At 43.6% G+C, this 23,858-nt stretch overlaps 1 protein-coding gene across 6 annotated transcripts in view; it reads left to right on the forward strand.

Moving 5' to 3' along the window:
* LOC112130645 (chromatin remodeling regulator CECR2) overlaps positions 1–23,858 on the forward strand; it is a 198,712-nt gene that overhangs the window by 20,609 nt on the left and 154,245 nt on the right. Inside the window, exon 1 of one of the 6 annotated variants that reach the window (XM_054543020.2) lies at positions 13,462–16,785. The exons of the other annotated variants lie outside the window; for them this stretch is intronic. The gene's annotated coding sequence lies outside the window, so the exon portion shown is untranslated. Of the gene's footprint in view, positions 1–13,461; positions 16,786–23,858 lie in introns of those variants that run through there. 6 annotated transcript variants of the gene reach the window in all.

Genomic DNA, 23,858 nt, shown 5'->3' on the forward strand with positions numbered 1-23,858 from the left:
ATTTTTAAGTAATGTCAAACTTACCGGAAACTTAGAAGGCTGGTACAGAGAATTCCTAAGCTCCCTACCCAGATTCCCCACGTGTTCAGTTTTACACCATGTGCTTTATTGCCATCTCCCTCTTTCTCCCCACCAAGCTTTCTTCATAGTTACTTTTTGTTTTATATTTTATCATAAAAGTTACATGAATTTTGGTACCATTCTCCTCTATCTCCCAACTGCCTGCCTGCCTGCCTGTCTAGCTAGCTAGCTAGGCATCTCTAGCTGTGTAATTACTGTTTTTCTACACTGAGAGTAAGTTGAAGACGTGATACCTTTCATTCCTTGACATTTTAGTGTTTTTATGACTTAAAAACATTGTTTTTTTCTTTTGAGGTGGGTGGGGTCTCACGCTATGTTGCCCAGGTTGGTCTTGAACTCCTGGGCTCAAGCAATCCTCCTGATTCATCCTCCCAAGTAGCTAGGACTACAAGCATGAGCCGCCACGCCCAGCTCAGGGATATTCTCTCTCTTTTTTATTTATTTATTTATTTTTTGAGATGGAGTCTCACTCTGTTGCCCAGGCTGGAGTGCAGTGGCACGATCTTGGCTCACTGCAACCTCCGCCTCCTGGGTTAGAGCAGTTCTCCTCCCTCAGCCTCCCAAGTAGCTGGGACTATAGGCATGCGCCGCAACGCCCGGCTAATTTTTGTGTTTTTAGTAGAGACAGGGTTTTGCCATGTTGGCCAGGCTGGTCTTGAACTCCTGACCTCAGATGATCTGCCCACCTCGGCCTCCCAAAATGCTGGGATTGCAGGCATGAGCCACTGTGCCTGGCCGGAATATTCTCTTACACATATAAGTACAATTATTAAAATCAGTAACTTAATACTGAGTAAGATCTGTAGATAATAGTATATCAAATGTTGCCAATTGAGCCAATAATATATATAATTTGTACATTATTTTTATGAATTTTAAATATATTATTATTTTAGAAATTGTTTCTGGTTCAGGTTTTCAGTCTAGAATCAGGCATTGCATTAGTTGTTGAGTCTCTTTAGTCTCCTTTAAAATAGAGCCGTTTTTCAGTGTTTGTCTTTCTTGAGCTTGACCTTTTTAGAAGAGTAAAAGCCATTTATTTTTTTGACGGTCCCTCCACTTGGGCTTGTTGGAAGTCCTCTCAGAATAACTTGGGTCATGTGTTTTTGGCGGGAGTGCTGAAGAGGCCCGTGCCTTTGGTGCATAGTATCAGCAGTTACATCACGTTGATTGGGCCCTTTATTGGTGGTGGTTACTAACTTTGATCACTTGGTTAGGGTGATGTCTGCTTTCCACTGCAAAGTTACTGTTTTTCCCTTACAATTAACAAGTACGTTGTGGGGAGATACTTTGGAAACATCCTGTTTCTTCCCAAATTAACCCGTTAGGAATTGCCTGAATCAGTCATTACATCACTTGGTTGCCAGATTCCTTTTTACAAGTTGGCATTCAGTTTTCATCCATAAAGTTTTAAGTGTTTGATTCTAAACCAGGTGTTTTTATTTTGTTTTGTTTTGTTTTTTTTGAGACAGGTCTTGTTCTGTTGCCCAAAGTGGAGTGCAGTGGCGCCATCATAGCTCAGCAGCCTCAACCTCGGCTTCCCAAAGTGCTTGAATGACAGGCGTGAGCCACCACTCCTGACCCAAAACCTTTTGTTTTCAATATCTGATAAAAATATAATTTATAAAAAGACTTTGATTTTTTTTAACTTGGAAAATTAATCTAAAGTAGATGAACACTGATAAACAATGTTCAGAAAGTGAAATTACTTTTTAAAGCTTCAGCTTTTTAAAGCTTTTCCTATTTTATTTTGAGAATTTTCAGATGTATGGTGAAGTTCAAAGATAAATGAACCCCTGCGTACCCTTTACTCTAGATGTACCAATTGTTAACATTTTTGCCACACTGGCTGAGCTATTTGAAAGTAAGTCAACTGTGTCATGACAGTCTACCCCTTCATAGTTTCACATGTACATGTACTTCTATGAATAAGGACTTTCTCTTACATGACCACAATGTTATACCCACATTTAGGAAAATTAACAGTAATTCTGTAATAACATCTGGTAAACAGTTCACACTGAAATATCCTCAGTTGTCCCCACAGTGTTTTTTTATAGATATACCACACCTGCATCCTGGTTTACACACTGGTTGGTTGTTAGGGGAATTGTTTTTAGGCAGGTTGAAGCCAACCCAGTTATCCTAGTAATAGGGAAACAGGGAAACATTGATAAAATGATTTAAATTTCAAGCCGCAGGGATACTAGTGAAGTAATTACAACAGAGAGTTGATTGGAATCACCCTGGCTCTGGTCCAGGCTTTGCCCAAGGTCTGGACCTGTCACTTAGCCCTGTTGAGCCTCAGCTTGTTCATCTGCATCTTGGTTGTCTCGTGTTCCATAGGGCTATGGTGAGGTTCAAATGAGCCAAGCATGTGAGGGCCTGGCCCAAATAGATCTCAGCAACTGGTAATTATTGTTACATTTTCTTTCATTTTAGATTTTGATTATGGTAATGTAATAATATGGAAATTATAACAGTCATTTGGGAGAAAGGAATTAACTGACAAATAAATTGAATGATCACATATTATTTTGAAATCAAAGTATAATGAAATAAAATTGTAAAAATATACCAGTATAGTGTGTTTATGTGGATTAAAGGGATTGTTGAATACAAATGCTTTTGTTTGTTTGTTTGAGAGTCTCACACTCTTACAGGCGGGAGTACAATGGCACAATCTCCTCTCACTGTAACTTCCGTCTCCCAGGTTCAAGCAATTCCCCCATCTCAGCTTCCCGAGTAACTGGGATTACAGGCATGCGCCACCACACCCAGCTAATTTTCGTATTTTTAGTAGAGACGGGGTTTCACCGTGTTAGCCAGGCTGGTCTCGAACTCTCGAACTCCCAAACTCAGGCGATCCACCTGCTTCGGCCTCCCAAAGTGCTTGGATTACAAGCGTGAGCCACCGTGTCTGGCCGAATACAAATGTTTTTTGTTTAAAAAGATAAGCGTGGCTTGGTAGCTTATGCCTGTAATCCCAGTCCTTCGGGAGGCCGAGGTGGGAGGATTGCTTGACCTTAGGAGTTTGAGACCAGCCTGGGCAACATAGTAAGACCATGTCTCAACAACAAAAAAATGTTTCTAATTGGCCAGGCGCAGTGGCCAGCCTGGCCAACATGGCGAAACCCTGTCTCTACTAAAAATACAAAATTACGGGCATGGTGGTGCATGCCTGTAATCCCAGCTACTCAGGAGGCTGAGGCAGGAGAATCACTTGAACCTGGGAGGCGGAGGTTGCAGTGAGCCAAGATTGTGCCATCGCACTCCAGCCTGGGCGACAGTGAGACTCCGTCTCAAAAATAGAATAATAAAATAAAACAAAACCAGGCATGGTGGTGCATACCTGTAGTCTCAGCTACTTGGGAAGCTGGGCTGGGAAGATTGCTTGAGCTAGGGAGGTAGAGGTTGTTGAGTCAGGGAGGTGGAGGTTGCAGTGAGCCGAGATTATACCACTGCACTCCAGCCTGAGTGACAGAGCAAGACCTCGTCTCAAAGAAAAAAAAAAACAGCTTTATTGAGATATTATTTACATACTATACAACTCATTCATTTAAAGTGTTCAACAAGTAGGCCGGGCATGGTGGCTCACACCTGTAGTCCTAGCACTTTGGGAGGCCGAGGCGGGCAGATCACGAGGTCAGGAGTTAGAGACCAGCCTGGCCAACATGGTGAAACCCCGTCTCTACTAAAAATACAAAAATTAGCCAGGTGTGTTGACACGTGCCTGTAATTCCAGCTACTCGTGAGGCTGAGGCAGGAGAATTGCTTGAGTCCGGAAGGTGGAGGTTGCAGTCAGTTGAGATCACGCCACTGCACTGCAGCCTGGGTGACAGAGTGAGACTCTGTCTCAGAAAATAAATAGTGTTCCAGTTAGTGGGTTTTAGTATATATACAACTAGGTACAACTGTTGCCACCCTAACCGTACCTTTATAAGGTTTTCATCACCTCAAAAAGAAACCCTGTACCCTTGAGCTTCCTGCCTCCCCAGCTCTCCCTACCTCTTGTTTCCCCAGCCTAAGCAAGTTACTCTCTGTTTTTATAGATTTTCCTTTTTGGGCCTTCATAATGAATAGAATCATGTAGTATGTGCCCTTTTGTGATTGGATTTTTCATTTAGCATAACGTTTTTAAGTTTCATCCAAGTTGTAGAAAGTATCAGTATATAATTCCTTTTTATAGCTATATTTAAAGCTATACATTGTATATAATAATTTTTATTTTATTTACCCATTGGTGGACATTTAGGTTATTTCCCCCTTTTGGCTATTATAAATAATGCTGCTCTAAACATTTGTGTGCAGGTTTTTGTGAGGACATGTGTTTTCAGTTCTCTTAGGTATGTACTAAGAAGTGGAGTTGGTGGGTCATACAGTAACGAGGCTTGATCTGTGAACCGCCTGGTTATAGAGTGGCAGCACTATTTTGTGTGCCCATCAGCAGTATATGAGCATTCCAGTTTCTCCACATCCTTGCCAACACTTATTATCTGACTGGTTCTAGCCATCCTAGTTGGTGTGAGGTGGTTTCTCCATGTGGTCTTGATTTGTACTTCCCTCTTGCTTAATGATGTTGAGCACCTTTTCATGTGTTTGCCATTTGTATATATTGTGTAGAGAAATATCTGTTCACATCCTTTGCCAGTTTTAAAAAATGGGCTGTTTGTATTTTTATTATTGAGGTGTAAGAGTTCTTTTTTATTTATTTATTTATTTATTTTTTGAGATGGAGTTTTGCTCTTGATGCCCAGACTGGAGTGCAATGGCGCTATCTCAGCTCACTGCAACCTCTGCCTCCCAGGTTCAAGCAATTCTCCTGCCTCAGCTTCCCGAGTAGTTGGGATTACAGGCATGCACCACCAGGCCTGGCTAATTTTGTATTTTTAGTAGAGACAGGCTTTCACCGTGTTGGTCAGGCTGGTCTCAAACTCCCGACCTCAGGTGATCCACCTGCCTCAGCCTCTCAAAGTGCTGAGATTACAGGCGTGAGCTACCGCGCCCGGCTTCTTCTTCTTCTTCTTCTTTTTTTTTTTAAGACGGTTTCTGGTTCTGTTGTCCAGGCCAAAGCAGTGGCGTGATCATAGCTCACTGCAGCCTTAAACCCTGGGCTCAAACAATCCTCCCTCCTCAGCCTCCTGAGTAGGTGGGACTACAGATGTGTGCCACCATGCCCAGCTAAGTTTTTTTCTATTTTTTTTGTAGAGACAGGGTCTTACTATGCTATCCAGACTGGCCTTGAACTCTTGGCCTTAAGTGATGCTCCTGAGTAGGTTTTCTAAAGCTTTGAGCATGAACCACCACACCCAGCCTAGGTTCTTAGTTCTGTTCCATTGATCTATATATCTGTCCCTGTGCCAGTACCACTATGTCTTGATTAATGCTGTCTTGTGAGTTTTGAAATTGGGAAGTGTGAGTCCTCCTCCTTTTTCAGGATTATTTTGGCTATTTGGGGTCCCTTTGGAATCAGTTTTGTCAATTTCTGCAAAGACATCCGCTGGGATTTTGATAGGGATTACATTGAATCTGTAGATGAGTTTGGATAGTGTTAGCATTTTAACAATGCTAAGTGTTCCAATCTATGAGCATGAGATGTTTTTCCATTTATTTAGATCTTTAATTTCTTTCAACAATGTTTTGTGCTTCTCCAAGTATAGGTTTTTGCTGTTTTTGTTAAATTTATTATTTTGATCTTGTTGTGAATAGAATTGTCTTCCTATTTCATTTTCAGATTGTTCATTTAAAAATCAATTTTATTGAGCTATAATTTAAATACATCAAATGCATTCCTTTTAAGTATGTAGTGTGAGTTTTGAAAAATGCATGGATCCTTGTAACTACCATCAATCAAGGTACAGAGCATTTGTATCTAACCCCGATGTTTCCTTGTGTCCCTTGGCGGTTGACCCCATCCCTACTTTGGTCTCAGGCAATCACTTATCTGCTTTCTGTCACTATAGATTACTTTACCTTTTCTAGAATTTGCTATTCATAGAATCTTTTTTTTGGTAGAGACGAGGTCTCACTCTATTTCCCAGGCTGGTTTCAAACTCCTGAGCTCAAGGAATCTACCCACCTCTGCCTCCCAAAGTGCTGGAATTACAGGTGTGAGCCCCCACACCTGGCTCAAATAGAATCTTATATATTCTCTTTTTTTTTTTTTTTTTTTTGAGATGGAGTCTCGCTCTGTCACCCAGGCTGGAGTGCAGTGGTACGCTCTCGGCCCACTGCAAGCTCTGCCTCCTGGGTTCACACCATTCTCCTGCCTCAGCCTCCCGAGTAGCTGGGACTACAGGCCCCTGCCACTACACCCAGCTAATTTTTTGTATTTTTTGAGTCGTATAATAAATGCATGTTTAATTTTGGAAAGCATTTTTGCAGTTTCTTATGTCCCCAGTAGCTATGTGTGCGACTTTTCAGTTCCTCTGCATCCAGAGTTTGTTGTCAGTTGTTGTTTGAAGCTATCTTAAGAGGTGTGTAACACTATTTCCTTGTGGTTGGATTTTACAATACTCGGCATCTTCCCAAATGCTTATTTGCCATCCGTAAACTTTAGCGACACGTCTGTTGAAGTCTCTTGGCTATTTTCTTTCTTTCTTTCTTTTTCTTTTGAAATGGGATCTTTTGAGATGGGATCTGTCTCTGTCGCCCAGGCTGGAATGCAATGGCACAGTCTCAGCTCACTGCAACCTCTGCATCCCAGGCTCAAACAATTCTCCCGTCTCAGCCTCCCCAGTAGCTGGGACCACAGGTGGGTGCCACCTTTTCAAAATTTTCAGAATTGGGCTGTTTTCTTAATAGTGCGTTTTAAGAGTTCTTCATGTATTGGGACTTAGTTCTTATCTGCTGTTTCTCCTGGTACATGGCTTGCTTCTTCATTCTCTTAACAGTGTCTCTTGAAGAGCAAAACTTTTACTTTTGAGAAAGTCTAGATTTGTCTAGATTCTGTCTTATGGATTGAGCTTTTGACATTTTGTATCAGAGATCTTTGCCTAAACCTGAGATCACAGAAGATTTCTTCTATTTTTTATTTTTTTTGAGATGGAGTTTCGCTCTTGTCACCCAGGCTGGAGTGCAGTGGCGCGATCTCGGCTCACTGCAACCTCCGCCTCCCGGGTTCAAGTGATTCTCCTGCCTCAGCCTCCCGAGTAGCTGGGACTACAGGCGCCCGCCACCATGCCCGGCTAATTTTTTGTATTTTTAGTAGAGACGGGGTTTCATAGTGTTGGCCAGGGTGGTCTCGAACTGATCTCAGGTGATCCACCTACCTTGGCTTCCCAAAGTGCAGAGATTACAGGCATGAGCCACCGCACCCGGCCGTTTTTGTTGTTGTTGTTGTTGTTCTAGAAGCTTTATGGTTACTTTTGAAGTTGCTTTTGGAATGTTTGGGATTTGTTGTTGTTGTATTTTGAGACAGTCTCACTCTGTTGCCCAGGTTCGAGTACAGTGACATGATCTTGGCTCACTACAGCCTCCGCCACCCAGCTTCAAGCAGTTCTCCTGCTCAGTCTCCTGAGTAGCTGGAATTACAGGCATGCGCCACCACATCCAGCTATTTTTTTATTTGTGTTTTTAGTAGAGATGGAGTTTCACCATGTTGGCCAGGCCAGTCTTGAAATCCTGACCTCAAGTGATCCACCCACCTCGGCCTCCCAAAGGGCTTCGATTACAGGAATGAGCTACCATGCCCGGTCCTGAAATGTTTTTGTTGATAGTGTGTAAGAAGTAGTTTAATTACTCTTTATTTAATTTTCAAGAAGTAGGTGGTATTTCTGTAATTGTAGTCTGGGACAGCGTAGTGGGCTAACCCTTAGAGGCGAAGTTCTGATTGCCTTTTCCAGCTTAATTCTGAGCATAGAGAATCAGTCTACATTTGCAAAGGATAAACCTTCCTCTCAGGCTGCTGAAAGGGATTTTGCTCAGAGGTTGGTTGTGGGGCGGGAGAAGAATCCACATTACCACATGTTAGTTTTGCATCCATTTGGCTTAGCTTTGGATCCTTTGGGATCCCAGAGGGAATTTGATGATGATGAAAAGAGCAGGCTATTGAAATAATTGTAGGATAATTTAAAAAGCAAAGACAGGCTGGGCGTGGTGGTTCACACTTGTAATCCTAGCGTGATTACAAAAAGACTCCCAAAAGAGTTTGGGAGGCCGAGGCGGGAGGATCACTTGAGCCTAGCAGTTTGAGACCAGCCTGGGCAACATAGCGAGACTCCATCTCTTAAAAAAAATTAGCCAGGCATGGTGGCACATTCCTGTAGTCCCAGCTATTTGGGAAGCTGAGGTGGGAGGATCACCTGAACCCAAGAGGTCGAACACTTTTAGGCCAGGCATGGTGGCTCACACCTGTAATCCCAGTACTTTGGGAGGCTGAGGTGGGCAGATCACCTGAGGTCAGGAGTTTGAGACCAGCCTAGCCAACATGGGGAAACCCCCGTCTCTACTGAATATACAAAAATTAGAGTGGGGGTGGTGGCGTGTCCGTGTAACCCCAGCTACTCGGGAGGCTGAGGCAGGAGAATCACTTGAACCCGGGAGGCGAAGGTTGCAGTGACCCAAGATCATGCCACTGCACTCCAGCCTGGACGACAGAGTGAGACCCCGTTTCAAAAACAAAAAAACACAAAATTCACACTTTTTTGTCAGCATACATCATGACATTTGACCCTTTTTTTTTTTTTTTTTTTTTTTTTAAGATGAAGTCTTGCCCTGTCGCCCAGGCTGGAGTGCGGTGGCACGATCTCAGCTCACTGCAACCTCCACCTCTTGAGTTCAAGTGGTTCTCATGCCTCAGCCTCTCAAGTAGCTGGAATTACAGGCACACGCCACCATGCTGGGCTAATTTTCGTATTTTTAGTAGAGACAGGGTTTCACCATCTTGGCCAGGCTGGTGTCTAACTCCTGACCTCAAGTGATACGCCCGCCTCAGCCTCCCAAAGTGCTGGGATTGCAGGGTTGAGCCACCGTGTCCAGCTGACATTTGACTCTTAAATACTTAACCATGCATTGAGTAGAAATATTATCCTGTACAACCACTTACCATTCATATTTCTACAGAAAAAAAATTTCGTAATATTGTCTAGTGCAAGTCCAATTCCAAATTTTTTTCCCTTATCACAAAAAGTTCATTGTTTTTATTTTGTTGTAAAAGGGTAATAAATTGTTTATTTTTATATTATTGATTGGAAATAATTTATTTGCATTAATAAAAGTATCATGAATATTCTTTCTCATTCCTGGGTTCTTTCACTTTCTAAAAACATTTTTAATTAAAAATATTTCGAGACCAGGCATTTTGGCTCATGCCTGTAATCCCAGCACTTTGGAAGGCTGAAGTAGGTGGATCGCTTGAGTTTAGGAGTTGGAGACCAGTCTGGGCAATATATGGAGACCTCGTCTCTACGAAAATAAAAAAAAACAAAACTGGCTGTGGTGGTGCGTACCTGCAGTGCCAGCTACTTGGGGAGGGTGAGGTGGGAAGATTGCTTGAGCCCAGGAGGTTGAGGCTGTAGTAAGCCATGATCATACCACTGCACTCTAGCCTGGGTGACAGAGTGAGACCCTTTCTCAAAAAAAAAAAAAAAAAAAAGGCCAGGCGCGGTGGCTCATGCCTGTAATCCCAGCACTTTGGGAGGCCAAGGCGGGTGGATCACCTGAGTTCAGGAGTTTGAGACCAGCCTGGCCAACGTGGCAAAACCCCGTCTCTACTACAAAATACAAAAATTAGCCGGGCGTGGTGGCGGGCACCTGTAATCCCAGCTACTTGGGAGGCTGAGGCAGGGAGAATCTCTTAAACCCAGGAGGCAGAGGTTGCAGTCAGCTGGGATTGTACCATTGCACTCCAGCCTGGCGACAGAGCGAGACTGTTGTCTCAAAAAACAAACAAACAAAAAACTGTGCATCACTTTGTTAAAAGGAAATTTTATGTAGAAAGTGAACATATAAAATGGGTAAGAGGTGAAGCACTGTTTGAAAATTGCTGTGGTAATGGGAGTTGAAGTTTAAGCAGGGCTGAGTGATGTGGTCGAGTATTTAGAACATTCCTAGTATATAACCTGTGTGCAATAAATATTTGCTGATTGAATGGAGAAGTAATCTCTGCAGAGTAGAAAGATCACTTCACTGTTAGTATAGAATGAACAGCCCAGAACCAGAAGGACAAGTTACGAGGGTAGGTGAGAGATGACAGGACGTGAAGTAGAAAGGATAACAGATCTAATGAGAGCATGGATTTGAGAGTAGAAGACAGAATTAACTGGTGTGGTTGGACAATGGCTTGTGAGAGAGGAAAAGCCTAGCACAGTGCATCTTCAGGGCAGTGTCATCCCAAGGGAGTGGGAATCTGTGGCAGTTAGTGGGTGGGACCTGCATGCTTAGGTGTTACACTGTGTTACATACAGTGCATGGGACATTCTCCACAGTGAAGAATTTGCTCCCTCCTAAAGAGCTTTTATTTATTTATTTTATTTATTTATTTTTGTGAGACGGATTCTGGCTCTGTCGCCCAGGCTGCGGTGTAGTGGCGTGATCTCGGCTCACTGCAGCCTCCACCTCCCGGGTTCAAGCGATGATTCTCCTGCCTCAGCCTCTCGAGTAGCTGGGATTACAGGCACGCACCACCACACCTGGCTAATTTTTTGTATTTTAGTAGAGATGTGGTTTCAGCCAGGCTGGTCTCGAACTCCTGACCTCAGGTGATCCACCCGCCTTCGCCTCCCAAAGGGCTGGGATTACAGGCATGAGCCACTGCATCCAGCCTTGAGCTTTTATATAGGTTAAAAAAAATTTGTATTTGAATCTAAATCCAAACCCTACGTATAAACACAAATTATTATTATTATTTTTGAGACGGAGTCTCGCTCTTTTGCCCAGGTCGGAATGCAGTGGGGCTATCTCTGCTCACTGCCATCTCCGCCTCCCAGGTTCACCCCATTCTCCTGCCTCAGCCTCCCGAGTAGCTGGAACTACAGGCGCCCGCCACCATGCCCGGCTAATTTTTTGTATTTTTAGTAGAAACGGGGTTTCACTGTGTTAGCCAGGATGGTCTCGATCTCCTGACCTCATGATCCGCCCACCTCGGCCTCCCAAAAGTGCTGGGATTGCAGGTGTGAGTCACCGTGCCTGGCCAACACAAATTAATTTTCGTGGTGTTTTAAAATAAATGGAAATTTTTAGCAATGCAGCTGCGGTGTGCATCTAGGAAAGATGATGCTTAGTATTGTTTGGAACGTTAGTAAGAGTTTCCACCATTTTGGGAAATTCTGTAACATGTCATCATCTTTGTCAGTGGTCCTGTTGGGTTGTTCATGCAACACTATGTCCGTCGGCCTCTGTACTCTTAGCTTGCATGGGGAGGAACAAGCCTCTCTTTCATCTTCTGCTGAGGTCATGCATTTTTTGACATTTATTTTATTATATATTTCATGGTATGTCTGCTTCTGATTACAGTTAAGGAATACACTGATTATGAATGTAGGAATTTGTATCATCTGTTAATTGCATTTTGGCATAACAAAGTGGGGGGGTGTTATAAAATATAAAACACGTGTTATAAAGAGGGAGCATTGGGCTGGACCGCCGGCCTGGTATGACTCCCTGGATCTGGCTCAGTGACTGCTCAGATGTTGCTTACTCTTCACTGAGATGGGAAAATTAAATGAGGATTGAGTCTGGGGTGATGAGTACGTAAGGTCGTAAGTGTGGGACATGCTGAATTTGAGGTCTGTGTGAAACATTTAATTTGAGTTATGCAGTAGACAGTTGAGTGGAGATGTGACCTTCAGAAGGGAGTTTTTGTCTGGGAGAAAATAACAGTAAACATTTATTGAGAGAAGTGGTGGTGAAGAATGCAGATTCTGGAGCCAGATGGGGTTTGTTTCCTGGTGCCATCCACAGTGCCTCTGTGACACTGGACAATTTACTTAACAGCCCTTACACTCAGTTTTCTCATCTTTAGAAATGGGAATAAACAGTACTGCTTGTGGAGTTAACGTGAGAATTAAATACCTTCAAGTTTGTAAAATAGCCAAATCGTGCCAACTTATAAATTGTGCTCAAATTAGCTGTTACTATTCACTAAACATTCAATATGTGCCAAGGATGGTTAATTAATATAGAATTATCTCATTTGGTAGTTACATTACAAAACAATATTTTTATGAGATAATTGAGGCTCAGGGAGGTTTAATATAGACTTGGGAGTCATAAGTAGTAAAGTAATAAGGCTAAACTGGACAGGTTGAATCAGGTGATATCGGACTCCATCTGAGGTCCTCATACCAACATGGTGGGCACCTCCTGGGAACGTGTTAGAAATGCAGAATCTCAGGCCTCACCCTGGATCTGTCTACTCAATCAGATTCAGCATTTGAGCAAGGTTCCCAGGTGATTACTATGTACATTAAACTGTGAGAAGCACTGGCTCAGAGATCTGAGTTGGTCAAGTTCAGCAGGGACAGAAAACTTGGAGGCCTTATTAATGGTATAGTAAAAGCCTCAGGAGGTGGGATGCCAGATACCCATCCTGGCTTTAGCTCCAAGTTTTAGCTTTTGGACCTTGCAGTCTTTTTCTTTCTGTAGACCTCAGTTTTCTCATATTTTGGTGAGGCAAGTTTCTCTTTTAGCTCTCACATTTTATGGTTCTCAGTCCAAAGTCTTCTCCTGGGAAGATGCTTCTTCTGAAGGGTGCTTAGGGTTTGGATTAGTGGAGGAGTTGAAGTAATGTTGATTTTTTTTTTTTTTTTTTTTTTTTGAGATGGAGTCTCCCTCTGTCGCCAGCCTGGAGTGCCAGTGGCGTGATCTTGGCTCACTGCAACCTCCGCCTCCCAGGTTCAAGCAATTCTCCTGCCTCAGCCTCCTGAGTAGCTGGGATTACAGGCACGTGCCACCACGCCCAGCTAATTTTTGTATTTTTAGTAGATACGGGGTTTCACTATGTTGGTCAGGATGGTCTTGATCTCATGATCTGCCTGCCTTGGCCTCCCAAAGTGCTGGGATTACAGGCGTGAGCCACCGCACCCAACCTGTAATGGTAATTTTTATATGGGAGGATGAGCACAAGTACACTCAGATGCAATTACACCATGAGTGTACAATTGTGGATTTTACTACAGTAAAAGTTTTAGTGTAATTTCATCATTTCTCAACTTTCAGTATTTGAATTTAAGGGAAAATTTGTCCAGAAATATTAAATTTAAGAAACATATTCTTTTGGCATCTCTTTGAATTTTGGACCTCACATTTAATGCTGACATGCTAATGCTCACATGGTATGGTTTTTCATTATTATGCTTATTGTAATTCTGCAGTTAGCATTTTATTTATATATCATAGTTGGATGTATTTTATAATATATTAAGTTCTAAAGCATCATTACTTTTTAAAAAATCTGAAGTGCAGATTTGGCTTCCCCATTAGTCTTAGTTTCCTCATTTTCCTTCCTTTTGCCCGCAGGGACGATGTCCAAAGTACACATTAGTGTGACTTAGGTATTGGATGTTTTATATCTAAGTGTTTTATTTACATTACCTTTCCTGTAGTTTCCTGTAGTTTCATATTACCCTCAACTGTTATATGCCAAAATCGGATTAAGTGACTGAGGAAGAGGAGTTTGTATTTTAAAAACAAAGCTGTCTGGGAAGGGCAGAACTTAGTGGCAGCCCGTCACTGAGGTGTGTGGAGTAGATGAGGAGGTCTGGAATGGATAGCAGGGTACAAAGTCACTCAGTGAAGATGCTTGCGGGGTGTTGAATAAGGTTAGAGAAGCCAGGCACACCTGCCAACTCTCTTTATCCTTAGGAGGCTCTTGAGAAATGTCCTTTTCCTCGTGAGTCATTTCATTTCTGAAGTCTTTGTTTTATGGCGGAGCTGCATTCTGACTCCCAGGCTGGCTGACGTCTTCATTTCTCCCAGGCTTAAGAGCGAAGGGAAAGACAGAGAAGGGCAGAGAAGAGGGAGGTCAGAGGGTTTGTTCTGTAAATACCTTGCTGCTTATCCAGGTAATTGGGATCTCACTTGCCTGTGTATAGTATGTTGGCAGGATCCCAGGAGAGACTTTTTGTTTGTTTTGAGACAGGGTCTCCCTCTGTTGCAGGCTGGAGTGCAGTGGCATAATCTCTGCTCACTGCAGCCTCAACCTCGTGGGCTCAAGCAATCCTCTGGTTTCAGCCTCCTTAGTAGCTGGGACTATAGGCGCATGCCACCTTGGCTGGCTAATTTTTTGACTTTTTTATTGTCGTTGTTTGGTAGAGATGGGATCTCACTATGTTGTTCAGGCTGTTCTTGAACTCCTGGGCTCAGGAGATTCTCCCGCCTTGGCCTTCCAAAGTGCTGGGATTACAGGTGTGAGCCACCGTGTCCAGTCCCCAGGGGAGTCTTATTCTTGCAGGATTTTCTAAAGACTTTTTCTAGAACAAGTGTGACTACGATTCAGAATCTTAATCTCCCCTAAAGAAAGAGTGTTCTAGAGGTGAGGAGGGACTGATGACAGAAATTGGTAGCTGAAGAGGTTTGTTGATGGATTAGTCTATTCCTTCATAATGCTTGATATCAGAAGACCAGAAGAATATTTTTGCAACTTATTTTAAAAAACAGCTTTACTGAGGTATAACTGACATAATCTACTGCAAATATTTATGTGTACAATTTGGCAAGTTTTGACATATATATACACACTAGTGAAACCATTACCACGTCACGATGAACGTGTCCGCCAATGCCGCGCGAGAGTGTGATATCCTTGTGTCCCTTTGTAATCTCTTTACGTCCTGTCTCACCCCAACCTGTGTTTCTCTCAGGGTGACCCCCCCTGAGAGGTGACAGCGTGCTGGCAGTCCTCACAGCCCTCGCTCGCTCTCGGCGCCTCCTCTGCCTGGGCTACCACTTTGGCGGCACTTGAGGAGCCCTTCAGCCCACCGCTGCACTGTGGGAGCCCCTTTCTAGGCTGGCCAAGGCCGGAGCCCACTCCCTCAGCTTGCAGGGAGGTGTGGAGGGAGAGGCGCGAGCGGGAACCGGGGTTGTGTGCGGCGCTTGCGGGCCAGCCGGAGTTCCGGGTGGGCCAGCTTGGCGGGCCAGCTTGGCGGGCCCCGCACTCGGAGCAGCCGGCCGGCCCTGCTGGCTCCGGGCAATGAGGGACTCAGCACCCGGGCCAGCGACTGCGGAGGGTGTACTGGGTCCCCCAGCAGTGCCAGCCCACCGGCGCTGCTCTCGATTTCTCGCCGGGCCTTAGCTGCCTTCCCGCGGGGCAGGCCTCGGGACTGCAGCCCACCGTGCCTGAGCCTTCCCCCGCCTCCGTGGGTTCCTGTGCAGCCCAAGCCTCCCCAAGGAGCGCCGCCCCCTGCTCCGCGGCGCCCAGTCCCATCCACCGCCCAAGGCCTGAGGAGTGCGAGCGCACGGCGCGGGACTGGCAGGCAGCTCCACCTGCAGCCCCAGTGCGGGATCCACTAGGTGAAGCCAGCTGGGCGCCTGAGTCTGGTGGGGATGTGGAGAGTCTTTATGTCTAGCTCAGGGATTGGAAACACACTAATTGGCACTCTGTATCTAGCTCAAGGTTTGTAAACACACCAATCAGCACCCTGTGTCTAGCTCAGGGTTTGTGCTGCACTGGTGGGGCCTTGGAGAACCTTTATGTCTAGCTCAGGGATTGTAAACACACCAATCAGCACCCTGTGTTTAGCTCAGGGTTTGTGAGTGCACCAATCGACACTCTGTAGCTAGCTGCTCTGGTGGGGCCTTGGAGAACCTTTATGACTAGCTCAGGGATTGTAAACACACCAATCAGCACCCTGTGTTTAGCTCAAGGTTTGTGAGTGCACCAGTTGACACTGTATCTAGCTGCTCTGGTAGGGCCTTGGAGAACCTTTATGTCTAGCTCAGGGATTGTAAATACACCAATCAGCACCCTGTGTTTAGCTCAGGCTTTGTGAGTGCACCAGTCGACACTCTGTATCTAGCTGCTCTGGTGGGGCCTTGGAGAACCTTTATGTCTAGCTCAGGGATTGTAAACACACCAATCGGCACTCTGTATCTAGCTCAAGGTTTGTAGACACACCAATCAGCACCCTGTGTTTAGCTCAAGGTTTGTGAGTGCACCAATCGATACTCCGTATCTAGCTGCTCTGGTGGGGCCTTGGAGAACCTGTGTGTCGAAACTCTGTATCTAACTAATCTGATGGGGACATGGAGAACCTTTGTATCTAGCTCAGGGATTGTAAAGGCACCAGTCAGCCCCGTGTCAAAACAGGCCACTGGGCTCTACCAATCAGGAGGATGTGGGTGGGGCCAGATAAGAGAATAAAAGCAGGCTGCCCGAGCCAGCAGTGGCAACCCGCTCGGGTCCCCTTCCACGCTGTGGAAGCTTTGTTCTTTCACTCTTCGGTATAAATCTTGCTACTGCTCACTCTTTGGGTCCACGCTGCTTTTATGAGCTGTAACACTCACCGCAAAGATCTGCAACTTCACTCCTGAACCTAGCGAGACCACAAGCCCACCAGGAGGAACGAACAACTCCAGACGCACTGCCTTAAGAGCTGTAACACTCACCGCGAAGGTCAGCAGCTTCACTCCTGAGCCAGCAAGACTACGAACCCACCAGAAGGAAGAAACTCCGAACACATCCGAACATCAGAAGGAACAAACTCCAGACGCGCCACCTTAAGAGCTGTAACACTCACCGCGAGGGTCCGCAGCTTCATTCTTGAAGTCAGTAAGACCAAGAACCCACCAATTCCGGACACACCCCAATCTGCTTTCTGTAACTGTATGTTAGTTTACATTTCCTAGACTTTTACATGAGATATACACTCTTTTGATGTTGTTCCTGTTCCTTCTACTCAGTGTAAATAGAGATTCATTCATTCTGTACCATGTGTCAGTAGTTGATTCCTTTTTATTGTTGAGTACTATGCCAGTTTATGGATAGATAGTACTATAGTTTGTTTATTGAGTTCATCTATTGGCAAAAATTTATGTACCATTCTTTGGACACATGCTTTCGTTTCTCTTGGATAAGTACCTGTAAGTAGAATGACTGGGTCATATGGTAGGTGAATATTTAAACCCCCCCACTTTTTTTTTTAACAGATAGGATCTCACTGTGTTGCCCAGTCTGGCCTTGAACTCCTGGGTACAAGCACTTCTCCCACTTCAGCCTCCTGAGTAGCTCGGGCTACAGGTGCTCAACACCATACCCAGCTCAACATTTTAACTTTTTTATTTGAGACAGAGTCTCGCTCTTTTGCCCAGGCTAGAGTGCAGTAGCGCAATCTCAGCTCACTGCAAGCTCCGCCTCCCAGATTCAAGTGATTCTCCTGCCTCAGCCTCCCGAGTAGCTGGGATTACCAGGTGCCCGCCACCATGCCCGGCTAATTTCTTGTATTTTTAGTAGAGACAGGATTTCGCCATGTTGCCCAGGCTGGTTTCAAACTCCTGAGCTCAGGCAATTCACCTGCCTCGGCCTCCCAAAGTGCTGGGGTGACAGGCGTGAGCCACTGTGCCTGGCCAACATTTTAACTTTTTAAAAAAATAAATTTACTTTAGAATCATTTTAGATTTATAGAATAGTTACAATGACAGCACAAAGAAAGACTTCATGTATATCAGGACTCAGCAAACTTTTCCTGTTAAGAGCCAGATAATAAATATTTTAGACCAAATGGTCTTTCTTAAGACTACTGTGCTGATGTAGGGCAGAGGCTGCCATAAGACAGTGAATAAATGAATGGATGTGTTCCAGTCAAACATTATTTATAAAAACAGGTGGTAGGCTGGATTTGGCCCTTGGATTGTAGTTTGCTGATCTCTTCTATAAACCTTCCACCCAGCTTCCTCTAATGTTTAATCTCTTATAATCATGGTAAATTTGTTAAAACTAAGACATTCACATTGGTGCAGTACTATGAACTAAATTTCAGACTATTTAGATTCCAATAGTTTCCCCATCTTTTCTTTTCTTTCTTTCTTTCTTTTTTTTTTTTTGAGATGTAGTTTTGCTCTTGTTGCCCAGGCTGGAGTGCAATGGCACGATCTTGGCTCACTGCAACCTCCGCCTCCTGGGTTCAAGCAATTCTCCTGCCTCAGCCTCCTGAGTAGCTAGGATTACAGGCATGTACCACCACCCCCGGCTAATTTTGTATTTTTAGTAGAGACGGGGTTTCTCCATGTTGAGGCTGGTCTCGATCTCCTGACCTCGTGATCCGCCCGCCTCGGCCTCCCAAAGTTCTGGGATTACAGGCGTGAGCCACCGCACCTGGCAGTTTCCCCATCTTTTCATTTCAAGATTTGTTCCTGCATTCCACTTAACATCGCATGTCTCCTTAAGTCTGTTGTCATCAGTATGGACTCGTATCCTTTGGGTTTGAATCTAATACTGTTTACTTAGCTGCTCAAATTGTTTTAGCTTTGGCCATTGGGAATTCTTTCAGGTTGACTCCTTTCTCCTTTAGACATGTCCTCATTTTTTTCTTTTGGTACTGCCATTGTTTGGCTATACCCACTTTTTATCCGTTCACCAGATGATGGATTGTTTTTGCTTTTGGATTGTTTTTGTTTGGGGCTATTATAGATAATAGCTGCATGTATTTGCTTGTAAGTGTTTGTGTGCTTTCTTTTTTTCTTGGACAAATACTTAGGAGTAGGATTGGAGTTATGTTTTAACTTCTAAAGAAACTGGCAAACTTGTTTTCCAAAGTAAACACACCAATTTCTGCCCGTCCTTTTGATATCGCTATTCACTAGCGGGGCAAAGGGCTATGTTAATGTGGTTTTGATCTGCATCTCCCTTATCACTAATAATGTTCACCTTTTTCTTTGTTCGCTATTTATATGTTTGGTGATCTTTTAGTTAAGGTATTTTGCTCATTTTAAAATTGGACTCTTTGTCTATTGAGCTGTTTATATATTCTGGTTTTGCTTTTTCCTAATCTAAGGAATGGATGTGTTTTTTTCTTACATTTTCTTCTAGAAGTTTTATTGTTTTAGATTTACCATTTAAGTCTGTGTTTCATTTTGAGTTGATATTTGCATATGATATAAAGTACTGATCGAAGTTTGTGGGGTTTTTTTTGAGGGGGGCGGGGGCATGTGTTTAGTAGCATTTGTAGAAAAGACCATCCTGGCTGGGCACAGTGGCTCACACTGGCAATCCTAGCACTTTGGGAGACGGAGTCAGGATCACGAGGTCAGGAGTTTGAGACTAGTCCGGCCAATGTGGTGAAACCCCGTCTCTGCTAAAAATACAAAAATTAGCCGGGCGTCGTGTCGCACGTCTGTACTTCCAGCTACTTGGGAGGCCGAGGCAGAAGAATCGCTTGAACCCAGGAGGTGGAGGTTGCAGTGACCCGAGATCATGCCACTGCACTCCAGCCTGGATGACAGCACGAGACTCTGTCCCCGTCCCCCCCCACCCCCCCGCCAAAAAAAAAAAAAAAAAAGAAAAAAAGAAAAGAAAAGACTATCCTTTATTAGTTGCCCAAGTCAGTTTTCCATATACATGTGGGTTCATTTCTGGACTGTGTTCTGTGTCATTGTTCACTCTGTTCTGTTTTTGAGAAAATATCACAGTATCTTAATTAGTGCAGCTTTTAATAAGTAGTGAAATCAAATAATGTTAGTCCTCTCACTTTGTTCATTTTCAAAGTTGCTTTGGCTATTTTATATTTTTTATATTTCCATATGAATTTTAGAATTAGCTTATCAGTTTCTACAAAAAAAGCCTGCTAGCATTTAGATTGGAGTTGTATTGAATATCTAGGTCAATTTGTAGAAAATGGGCCTCTTAACACTATTGAGTCTTCTGACCCATGTTGATGGTACCTCTCTCTCTCTCTAGGTTTTCTTTGATTTCTGACAGAAAAGTTTTATATTCAAATTCTTAACTCTTTAGGTATCTCCCATCTTTTATCAGATTTATCCCAAAGTATTTCATTCTGTTTGATGCTATTATACATTTTTAAAAGTTTTAGGCCAGGCACGGTGACTCACACCTGTAATCCCAGCACTTTGGGAGGCTGAGGCAGGCGGATCACCTGAGGTCAGGAGTTCAAGACCAGCCTGGCCAACATAGTGAAACCTTGTCTCTACTAAAAAATACAAAAAATTAGCTAGGCATGGTGGTGGGTGCCTGTAATCCCAGCTGCCCAGGAGGCTGAGGTAGGAGAACCGCTTGAACCTGGGAGGTGGAGGTTGCAGTGAGCCGAGATTGCGCCATGGCACTCCAGCATGGGCAACGAGAGCAAAACTCCATCTCAAAAATAAATAAATAAATAAAATAAATTAGACAGGCGTGGTGGCTGCTGCCTGTGATCCCAGCTACTCCAGAGGCTGAGGCAGGAGAATTGCTTGAACCCAGGAGGCAGAGGTTGCAGTGAGCCGAGATCGTGCCACTGCATTCCAGCCTGGGCAAAAGAGCGAGACTCCATCTCAAAAAAAAAAAAAAAAAAAAGTTTTCGATTGTTTGCTAGTATTAGAAATAGCGTTGAGTTATATTACTCTTGTATCTGTAACCTTCCTAAACTCACCTCTTTTAGCAGCCTGTTTGTAGATTCCATTGGATTTTCTGCATAGATGATGTTGTCTGTAAATAAAGATAGTTTTCCATCTTTTTGCAATGTGGAAGCCACTTACTTCTTTTTCTTACCTTAGTGCACTGTCTAGAGCCAACCATAAAATGTAGAGGCCAGAGTAGACATCCTGGTCTTGTTCCTTATCTTAGAGAAAAAGCATTCAGGTCTTCCCCTTTTCCCTTTCGATTTCTTCCTGCAACCATGGGTTATTTAGAAATATGAATATATTAGAAGTGTATTAGTTATTAGAAGTGTGAAGAATATTAGTTTTCAAATATTTGGGAATTTTCCAGAGAGCTTTCTATTAATGATATCTAATTTAACCCACTTTAGTCAGACGAGACATTTTGTATGACTTGCATCCTTTTAAATGTATTGAGACTTGTTTTATGGCCCAGAATATGGTGTCTTTTGGTAAATGTTTCATTTTCACTTGAAAAGAATGTGTAGGACCGGGCATGGTGGCTCACGCCTGTAATCCCAGCACTTTGGGAGGCCGAGACGGGAGGACCACCTGAAGTCAGGAGTTCGAGACCAGCCTGGCCAACATGACGAAACCCCGTCTCTACTTAAAAAATGCAAAAATTAGCTGGGCGTGGTGGCGCACGCCTGTAATCCCAGCTACTGGGGAGGCTGAGGCACGAGAATCACTTGAACCCAGGAGGCGGAGGTTGCAGTGAGTCGAGATTACACCACTGCACTCCAGCCTGGGTGACAGAACAGGATTCTGTTCCTCCCCCTACCCCTCCCTCCAAAAAAAAGAAAAGGAAAGAATGTGTATTCTGCTGTTCTTGGCTAGAGTATCTTATAAATGTCAATTCAGAAACTTCTTTATCTTTTAATACAATAGGGGTGAAATATGAAATGATTCATTTCCCTTCCCCAAATTCTTAGCATGAGTCTGGAAATCCTGCCAGCTCTTTCTTCTAGCTGAAGAGCTGTCTCCTGATTGCAATGACAGCTTTGAACTGGAAGACATTATTTCATTAGTGCACTAATCAACCACAGAGATTACCTGATTGGCTGCTTAATAATTAAATGAAGTTGCTTGTAATTCTTTGAGCATACACAGAACTAATTAAATTAACCCTTTACTGCCTGGCATGCCTGGGGTATTCTCGTGTGAAAATGGAGGAACCTAAAATCCTTCTTGAACACTGGTGAGGTAAACAAGCAGATGTGTCAGTGAGTTTCAAAGGGAAGCACCTTGTATAAGAAGCATTTAAGTACAAATCAAAAAATGCAGATTCAGAAACTACAGTCCTTTGATAACTTGAGTATTAGCTTATTAGCCGTGTTCTTGAAGTTTAATGGGAAGCTTTTATACCAATACTTTCTTTGGATAGAAATTTAAGATAAACTCTCTTCATAGCCAGTTACTGTCTTTGAGGAGTTTGTTGTTGTTGTTGTTGTTTTAAGGATCTTTCAGTGTAAAATCATTTTCTTAGTTATTTCAATATAAGCTCGCATCAGCCTAGTGAGATATAGAGCAAGGCTGGTGAAAGAGAATACCGTACTGGGCTATAATTGAAAGAGGCTGGGTGCGGTGGCTCACGCCTGTAATCCCAGCACTTTGGGAGGCTGAGGTGGTGGATCACCCGAGGTCAGGAGTTCGAGACCACCCTGGCCAACATAGTGAAACCCCATCTCTACTAAAAACAAAAAATTCGCCAGGCATGGTGGCGGGAGCGTGTAATCCCAGCTACTGGGGAGGCTGAGGCATGAGAATTGCTTGACCTTGGGAGGTGGAGATTGCAGTGAGCTGAGATCGCATCACTGCACACCAGCCTGGGCAACAGAGTGAGACTCTGTCTCAAAAAAACAAACAAACAAAAAAACCCGTGAATAGAGGGCCTTATTTTAGCCTCAGGTTTTAGGTGGACGATTAAGGAAATTAAGATAGGAGAAGTTAGGCACTTTGTCTAACAGTGGTTCTCGACGGGGTGATTTGCCCCCTTAGAGGACTTTGGCAGTGTCTGGAGACAGTTTTGGTTGCCACAACTCAGGGGAAGAGGGGTGTGGGTAGAGGTCAGGAATATTGTCAAATAGCCTACAGTGCATAAGACAGCTCTTCAGAACAACAACAAAAAATCATCTAGTCCAAAATGTCAGTACTGCTGAGATTGAGAAACCCTGGTCTGAAGCCAGCTTATCTTGAGTTTTCATTAGAACATTGGTGTCCAAAACTGTACCTTTGGTGACTTAATAATCTTGTCATCAGTTGTTGATGATCCCCTCTAAATTATTATTTTTGTTTTTTCAAGTTCATTTGTTAAATTGAAGCAAAATTTACATAGCGTAAAATTAACTATTAACCATTTTAAAGTGTACGATTCAGTCACGTTTAGTGAATTCAATATGTTGTGCAGCTGTCGTTTCTATCTAGTTCCAAGACATTTTTATCACCTCAAAAGGAGAGACCCTGTACCCCCCTCAGCCCCCTCACCCCCCAGCCCTCGGCAGCCACTCGTCTGCTTTCTGTCTCTGGATTCTAAATTGTTTTTATGTTTGCTTTTTTGTGGTGCTCTGGAAAGAACCCTAGTTAGGAAGTCAGGAGAGTGGACTTCACATCCCAGCGTCTCCATTCTTCCTCTTGCTAGCTGTGTGATTTGGGCAAGTCATTCATCTGTTGTATGCCTCAGTTTCCTTTTCATTTATGTGGCAGCTGTCATGGTAGCCAGAATGCCATTTTTTTCTAAGTAAGATCTTTAAAGTCTGAAATTCTAGCCCACACGTTGTTTTTTATTCAGCATTTTTGTTGGACATCTGTAACATTTTTAATCCTACACTGATTGCTTTCTCACCCAAGATGTTTCTGAAACACCATTCCAGGTCCTGCATTAGTGTCCTGGGATTGGTGTGCTTGGAATGAGAAGTTAATGCTACTATCAGTTCAAATAAAAGGTTAGCAAGGTAAAGATGCCACCAGCATATTCGTTCATCCCATGGCCAAACATAAATATATTTTGGGTTACCTGATTAGCACCTACCTTGTATTACCTTGTATTCATGAAACAAAAGCAAGCATAGTATCTTTCTCTCTTCCCATTGTTGCGTAAAACCCTCCAGTGGCTTTCTCTTGCATTTAGAATAGTCTAAGTCCCTTACCATTGCTTAGCGGGGCCCACAGAAACTTTCTACCCCAGAAATTTTCTGCATCTTCTACCTTCCTTGCCTCGTACCATTCTCTCCTAGCTTTAGCTACATCAGCTT

The sequence above is a fragment of the Pongo abelii genome, chromosome 23, assembly GCF_028885655.2.
Source record: "Pongo abelii isolate AG06213 chromosome 23, NHGRI_mPonAbe1-v2.0_pri, whole genome shotgun sequence".
NCBI classification, from domain to species: domain Eukaryota; kingdom Metazoa; phylum Chordata; class Mammalia; order Primates; family Hominidae; genus Pongo; species Pongo abelii.